Raw genomic sequence first — 7,698 nt, 5'->3', positions numbered from 1 at the left:
TATGAATCTTTTGTCATCTAACTCCCAGCAGCGCCGGTGTCTCAACAACCTTCAACGCGTATAGGTAACATTTACTATCACAACTGTTCAGAATTATTCTCAAACATCACAGTCTTAAGTTATTCTGTATCCTCTTTCTTTCATCACATGCAAAATACATTGATACATTGTTTTGTTTTCCATACTGGCGTTCGAAGATGCACTTTCAATCTGGATGGCCTAAAAATAGAATTTTGGCTGCCGAGTCTGAGCAAGGCTTAAATTGTTTCTGGGTAATATTGTGTGAGTGTGAATGGTTGTTTGTGTCAATATGCCGTGCGATTAGCTAGCAACCAATTCAGGGTGTTCCCCGCCTACTGCCCACAGTTGGCTGGGATAGGCTCCAGCGCCCCTGCCACCCTTGTGATGATAAAGAGAACAGTAAAATAATGAATGAGTTAATATCCTAATTATTGAGATGGTAATTAGACTTCCTTTCTCAGCTCCCTTTGCCTCGCCTGCAGAAAAATGTGACCATTCTGTCATTCTCTCAACAGGTACTACTAGCTAGTAATGTCATAACTAGAATTGCTAAAAAAAAGTGAGCGTTCCTTGATGCATTGTTTTGGATTAAAAAACTATGAAATGGCAAAAGACAGTAAGATTTGAGTGCCTGTTTCATTTTCTACATGTGAATTTACATTAGTACTGCAGTCATTTTTTGTTTTTTGGCATGGTAAACATTTCTGAAGAGATTTAATAATATTTTCTCTGTGATATTTTATGTATTAGAGCCGGTAAATGAATAATCAATACCACGTCTCACAAAGAATGCAGTCATTAGCGATTGTTTTTCATAATCAAACCTGATTTTAAAGGTAAAGGATTAAGGTTTGGCTACACATCGGGTCAGAGTATTATGACGTTGTAAATGGCTTCTTCCAAAGGATCCACAACTTGATAACATTCCTACCCATAAAAGTGGCGTCCTAAAACTGAAAGTAACCATGTGATGAGGTAAAATAACATGCAGATATCCTTCTCTGATTAAAAGAGGAAAAAGCACAGCTGCTCAGAAGCTTTCTTCAAGTCTCAGCCAGATTTTTTGAGGATCATCTGTGTTTGTTCTATAGCTTGCATTTCACAGAAGTTTGCAAAGTTTATTCCAGACCACACAATCACTGAAAAATGTTTTCCTGGAACGAGCTCCTTTAGGAAAAAAAACGTGAGTTTGGGAAGCACGCTTTACCTCCACATGCAAAATGCATCGGTACACGATATTGATAAATCTTTCATTCATTCATTCATTTTCTGTACTGCTTTTCCTCACAAAGGTCACGGGGGGTGCTGGAGTCTATACCAGCCAACTACGGGCAGTTGGCTGGGGACCAATGTTCCCTCTAAGCTGCGCGCGTGCGCAATTGTGCACTACTCTCGTCTTCTCTGCGCACAGCAAATCATATGGAGCGCACAAAATAAAATCCAACATTTTTTTTTTTTTTTTTAGCTGTGAGGCCGACGCGCGAACCACTCATCCGCCGGGCTGCCCATTCATAGATATTAATCATTACATTTTATTATTACTAAATCATTTAGGTGTAGTAGACATACACCTGCTTATGGCAGGTGTGATACTGGTGTGTGCCCATAGCGAGCAATGATGATGTTGCTCACACCGGTACTCAGTGTGCTCAGGGAGGTTGTCTTTCTGCCCAGACAAACAAAAAATTAGAGGGAACATTGCTGGGGACACCCTGAATTGGTTCACAGCCAATCGCAGGGATTTATCAATTCAATCAGGTAGGCTCTCACAGTTGTTGTTGTTATGAAACATCTCAGATGGTAGGCCCAGAAATCTGCAGTGTTACATAATCATGTGACCCTGCAGACTGTAAAATGATGAAAACGTTGTCTTGTGTTGCGGTTTTTAGCATCAAAGGGCTCTGGTGGTGATGTAAGCGTTCCCTGTGAGTACCTGGATTGGTATGTATATAAAGTATATTTTTCTCTAGAAAATTGTATGGTGACTCATTTCACACAAATATCCTCTTTTTTTCTTTAATGATCTCATATAAAGCAGATATTGTGTGTTTATTAAATGCTCACAATGCTGCTCTGTAATGTAGATGTACAATATCATTTTTAAAATATTTCATACATAGAATTTAATCAATGTTATCTGCTTATCTGTTTCTCCATGTCCTTCATGTGATATGCGATAAAGTGGAGAGCTCAACACAATTTGTCCAGAAAAAGTAGTTGACAGTTGAATTCTGTAGTAACCCACCATGCAAACAAACACACACAACAAACATTCATTAATTCATTTTCATTTTCCAAACTGCTGCAATGAAATTAAACTGATGTTGGGATTTTCATTTTGGTACTTACCGAAATTATTAATGATATTAATCTGTTCTGTGACCAGTTGCATTTTTGTGTAAAATTTATGGTTTGGTTATAAGTTTTGACATATAATTAAAAGAGGGAAGTAGTACTTCTGTGATTATTTTTTCCTCAACTAATGTGATCTTCAAGTATGTAAAAAATTTACAGTAAGTCTGTCCACACAGAAAGAAAGCTTTGGCATTATGCAGAATTTTCACCACATTTTTTTCTTTGTTTTTTGTAATGTTGTTTGACAGAAAAGCACCTGCATTTGCAAATAAATATTTGTCAGTTTTGACAATTGAATAATTCATCGCTACATTTATCACTATGACCATAGTGATGTAACTTGTATGTAGCGTACTCCATCATGTTGTGTGACAAGTGCTTAAGAATAAATATAGATTTTCCTCAAATCCTCTCCTGAAAACTCTTGACATAGAATCCAATGGCGCTATCTAGTGATCAAAGTACTTAACCGGGACACTAATTCCTAAACTTGTATTATACCATTATTGTAAAACGATTGCTTTTGTGCACAGTGAAACTTCACCCATACAAACACATGCCCACACACGCAATAGAATAAAAGTGTGATTACTTATTATTAAAAAATTAGAAGCACTGACCAACATTTTAAACTTAAATTAGGATATCTGTTCCCTATGGATCATTTAATCAACTTTACATGGTGCAGCATTTTTTCAACGAGTGCACTGCTTCCTTCACTGTATGTCGATGTTATTTTTAACCTGAAACCCAGTGTGGCGGTCCGTGCATTTCCTAGTGATGCCTTCAGCAAAAATTATTTTATGGCTATAAAACCTCTACTGCAGCTACAGCTGCGACACATAAAAAATAATCAATAATAACCTCATACAATTTAAATATTATTTAGGAATATAGCCATATTTTACTCACCAATTTTTTTTTTAACTGTCCACAATATCCATCCTCCTTTCTTTCTTCCTTCTTTTTTATCGCCATTGAAGCTAATGCTGAAAGTCGAGCCTGTCCTGTCGTATTTCTGGCATAGTCCGTCTTGAAAATGGCTTTAAATCAACACAACAATATATTTGCTTGCTCCAAATACAGTTTGGTAGCTCTGGCTAATGACTAGCCTCATAGTTGGTGAAAGCGATGACGTATCCCTACGCCTGCGACAAGGCAATGATGTATCCCTACGCCTGCGACAATGCATTGTGGTGTTGCCAACTCGAAATCTGATTGGTTAAAGCAACAGTCTTATTGACGCTTGTTTAAAGCGGCAGAGCCCGCAGAACTGATTGTGAAGGCCTTGAGGCAGATTTCTGACCACATCTGGAAGCAGAGCAACCAGGGGGAAAAGCAATGAAAGGAAGCTAACAGACAATTTGGAATTATTTAATAAGTATTGATGGACAAAATATAATATATGATTCAGATATTTCTTAGGCCAGCAGAGAAGGCCTTGAAGGCCCTGACGGCCCACCACTGAAAAAATGAATGAATAAATGATAGAATAGACCCAAGGTCAGCCAAAATTACAAAAACAAAGCAAAAAAATCCATGTAAACTCATGTTCTTCAAGTGAATTATTAATAATGCTAAAGCTTTCCTTCAGTGTGAACGGAATTACTGTAAATGTTTTACATACCCGAAGATCACATTTCTTGGAGGGGAAAAATAATCAAAGAGAAGTGCTACTTCCCCTTTTCAATTATGTCAAAACAAACCCACAATTGATTTACACAGAACTGCAACTGGTCACAGAAACACATTGACAATGAATTGAAAATCAACTTTAACTTTCAATCCCTGTAAAAGTACCAAAAGGAAAATACCAACATCAATTTCCTTTCATTACATAATGTCTAAATTTAATTATTTTCTGGGACAAATTTAAACTCTGGAAAGAAAATAAAATTTAAATCCTATTGTTAATACAGACTATATTACCTTGCCCAGTAATAGCGATTATGTAAACCCAGGGCATATTAAACGACTATGTTAGCAAATAGAATCCCAAATCTGTTTGGATTCAAAAAAATTTAAAAAATAAAAACATTCAAACACAAAAATAAAAACACCAAAAAATGAAGAGATAGAGTTTGGATTTGAATATTCCACAAAACAAAAACAATTTCTGTTTTGGTACCATTCATGAGAAAATTCTGACAGCCTTCAGTTTTGTTTTTAGAGATAATAAAGACACGGTTAATGAACCTCAGCCTCACTTTTAAAAGCAATTACGGTTCTCAAGGGCCTGGCAAGGAGGCTGTAAAAGAAGTTGTTTTACTGGAATGAACTTTGCTTCCAGAAACCAGCAACACATAAACAAATGTTCCAAAGCAGCGGACCAGAAATGAGTTAAAGTGCTTCGCCTTTCTAAAATTATTTTTCTAATAAGGGCAAGATATGGTAGATCATCTTCTATGTCATCATTTGGCCTCGTATCAGTCCACTGTCTTGATCCAAATGGTGTTTCCAGTCTTAATTTTACACTCCTACATGTGCCAATGTTTATCTAACTTGCTGTTATCCATTCATGTTTTCATTTAGTCTTTGTCATCTCATTCTTGAGAACTTTTCGCGTTGCAGGAAAGTACATAGACTGCCAGCACTTTCATTCTAATATAGATGCCACATGGATGAGAACAACATTGTGAAGAAACAGCCTTCTTCTGTGCATTTGAGCTTTTCCTGTAAGGAGCGATAACCGTTGGAGGGATTTTTATTTCACTTTCACAATGACTTAACACACCCTGCAGAAATAGATCTATTAAGATTGGATTCTTGGAACATCTATAGATGATTAACAAAATAGTGTCATAGCATAGCATTAGGGACTTCTCATATACAGCCTAATCCTGCAATAAACATAAACCATAGCTTTTTCACAGCGTCTACCTCACATTGGGAGTTCTGGGTTCAAAATCCAGGTCAGTCCACCTCAGTGGAGTTTGCATGTTCTTCCTGGGCCTGCGTGGGTTTACTCCGGATACTCCAGTTTCCTCCCACATTCCAAAGACATGCATGGTAGGCTGATTGGAGACTCTAAATTGCCCCTAGGTATGAGTGTGAGCGTGAATGTTTGTTTGTCTGTCTCCTCATGCCCTGCAATTGGCTGGCCTTTGTTAATAGCGATTCAAAATGAAACTAAAAGGCAGCAATCGTGTAATTACAGCTTTAATTTTATAGCACAATAAACTGTCAGGAGCGGCCTGTTTGTCCCTCCTGGCGTGCCGTCAGGGCAGAGCGGCTGCGGTCAATCTGCTGATTACTATTTAAACATCAATGAGTCCTAGTATCATTGTCGGATCGTCTCCTGCATGCGTCCTTTATGCTGCTGCATATTCCTGCATGCTCCCGTTCTGTTCCAAGCCTTTGTTGATTTGTAAAGCCCTTTTGATTTATTAAAGATGTTGTTTTGAAGCTAATACCTCGTCAAATCCTACTTCCCTGCGCATGGGTCCGAATCCATTCCCGATCGTGCCACGATGACGCGGCGCGATCGTAACATAAACTGTACCTGATCTTTTATTACGCCCTCTATACTAGATGCCTTCCTCTTGCAGTTCATGTGTTTACATTTATACATGAACTCATTGAATGCCATTGACAGCTCTAGACGGCAAATACATTTGAAGTGACAGTTGGCAACGAGGGCGGACCGGCGGATGAGTGGTTAGTACGTCGGCCTCACACTGGGGGACCTAGGTTCAAATCCAGGTCGGTCCACCTGTGTGGAGTTTGCATGTTCTCCTCGGGCCTGCGTGGGTTTTCTCTGGGTACTCCGTTTTCCTCCCACATTCCAAAGACATGCATGGTAGGCTGATTGCACACTCTAACAAACTATGAAATTACTTACCTACTTTGTCTCCTTGTGCCTTGCGATTGGCTGGCCACCAATTCAGGGTGTCCCCCGCCTCTGGCCCGAAGTCAGCTGGGATAGGCTCCAGCACCGCCCACGGCTCTAGTGAGGATAAAGCGGTTCAGAAAAAAATGAGATGAGTTGGCAACCAACTTTGATGCAATCCACGCTCTCACATTAAATGGAATGGAAATCTACAGTTGGTAAACTAATTTAAAGAGTGATAAATTAGTTTTTGAGGGTATTGTGATGCAACTTACATCATGACTGCCAGGGAAAGAGTTATAAGAACTGAAGAAGTGTTTGTGTGCTCTACTGTACAGATCACAAGGCTGTTAAAAGTCATAAATTCCCCAGTAAATCCTTAAACTTCCTCCAAATCATCTGTAGTATTTCACTGAAATGTGGCTTCTCTTTTCCAATCAGTTGTTTCCACTTCCTTAACAGTTTAAACATAGTCATTCGATTCAGGGTGTTCCCCGCCTACTCCCCACAGTTGGCTGGGATAGGCTTAAGCACCACCGCAGCCATTCTGAAGATAATTGGTGTGGAAAATGAAATGAATCTATATGATCTACTCTAAAATAAATAGAAAAACATAATGTTTTGTTTTAAAAAATAGCATTTAAAAACAATTAAAGAAAATATGTTCAAAATATCTAAATTTAAAAGAGGGAGAATCCTATTTTTTTCTTTTTTTGAATGATTTTATTTTATCTTAGGATTAAAAAAAAAATATTTTAGGTATTTTGGGCATCAAGATCCTAAATTGAAAGTGAAACAGTATCATGGTTTAAATAACTGATGGTCATCATAATAAAGGCGCAATCTTTTCTTCATAAAATGACAGCAGTCTGGGTTCTGCATAGCTACTACATGTCACTTAAAAGGAAAGCTGAAACATTAAGTTGAAAGAAAAAAGTTTATAGAACTGAACTGCACTCATTCACTCATTTTCTGAACCGCTTTATCCTCACTAGGGTCGCAGGGGGTGCTGGCGCCTATCCCAGCTGACTTCGAGCCAGAGGCGGGGGACACCCTGAATTGGTGGCCAGCCAATTGCAGGGCACAAGGAGACAAACAACCATTCACTCTCACACTCATAACTAGGGGCAATTTAGTGTCCAATCAGCCTACCATGCATGTCTTTGGAATGTGGGAGAAAACCAGAGTACCCGGAGAAAACCCAAGCAGGGAAAACATGCAAACTCCACACAGGGGGACCAACCTGGATTTGCACCCAGGACCCTAAAGCTGTGAGGCCGAAGCGCTAACCACTCATCCACCGCTGATCGTCCAAGTGAAACAATGAACTCCCCCCCACATCTGCACATTCTCTGTATACAATGAAGAAGCACAGACGGTTTTGTTCTGTCTCTCCCTATTTCACAGAAATGAAACTTGAGGAATCAACATGCAAGTAAATACAAACATCGCAAAGTTAGGTTAGTCAAATACGTATCCGATTTGGATTCCAA

This window comes from Stigmatopora argus, chromosome 14 (genome assembly GCF_051989625.1).
Source record: "Stigmatopora argus isolate UIUO_Sarg chromosome 14, RoL_Sarg_1.0, whole genome shotgun sequence".
Taxonomy (NCBI): Eukaryota; Metazoa; Chordata; class Actinopteri; order Syngnathiformes; family Syngnathidae; genus Stigmatopora; species Stigmatopora argus.
This window is presented reverse-complemented; position numbering follows the sequence as displayed.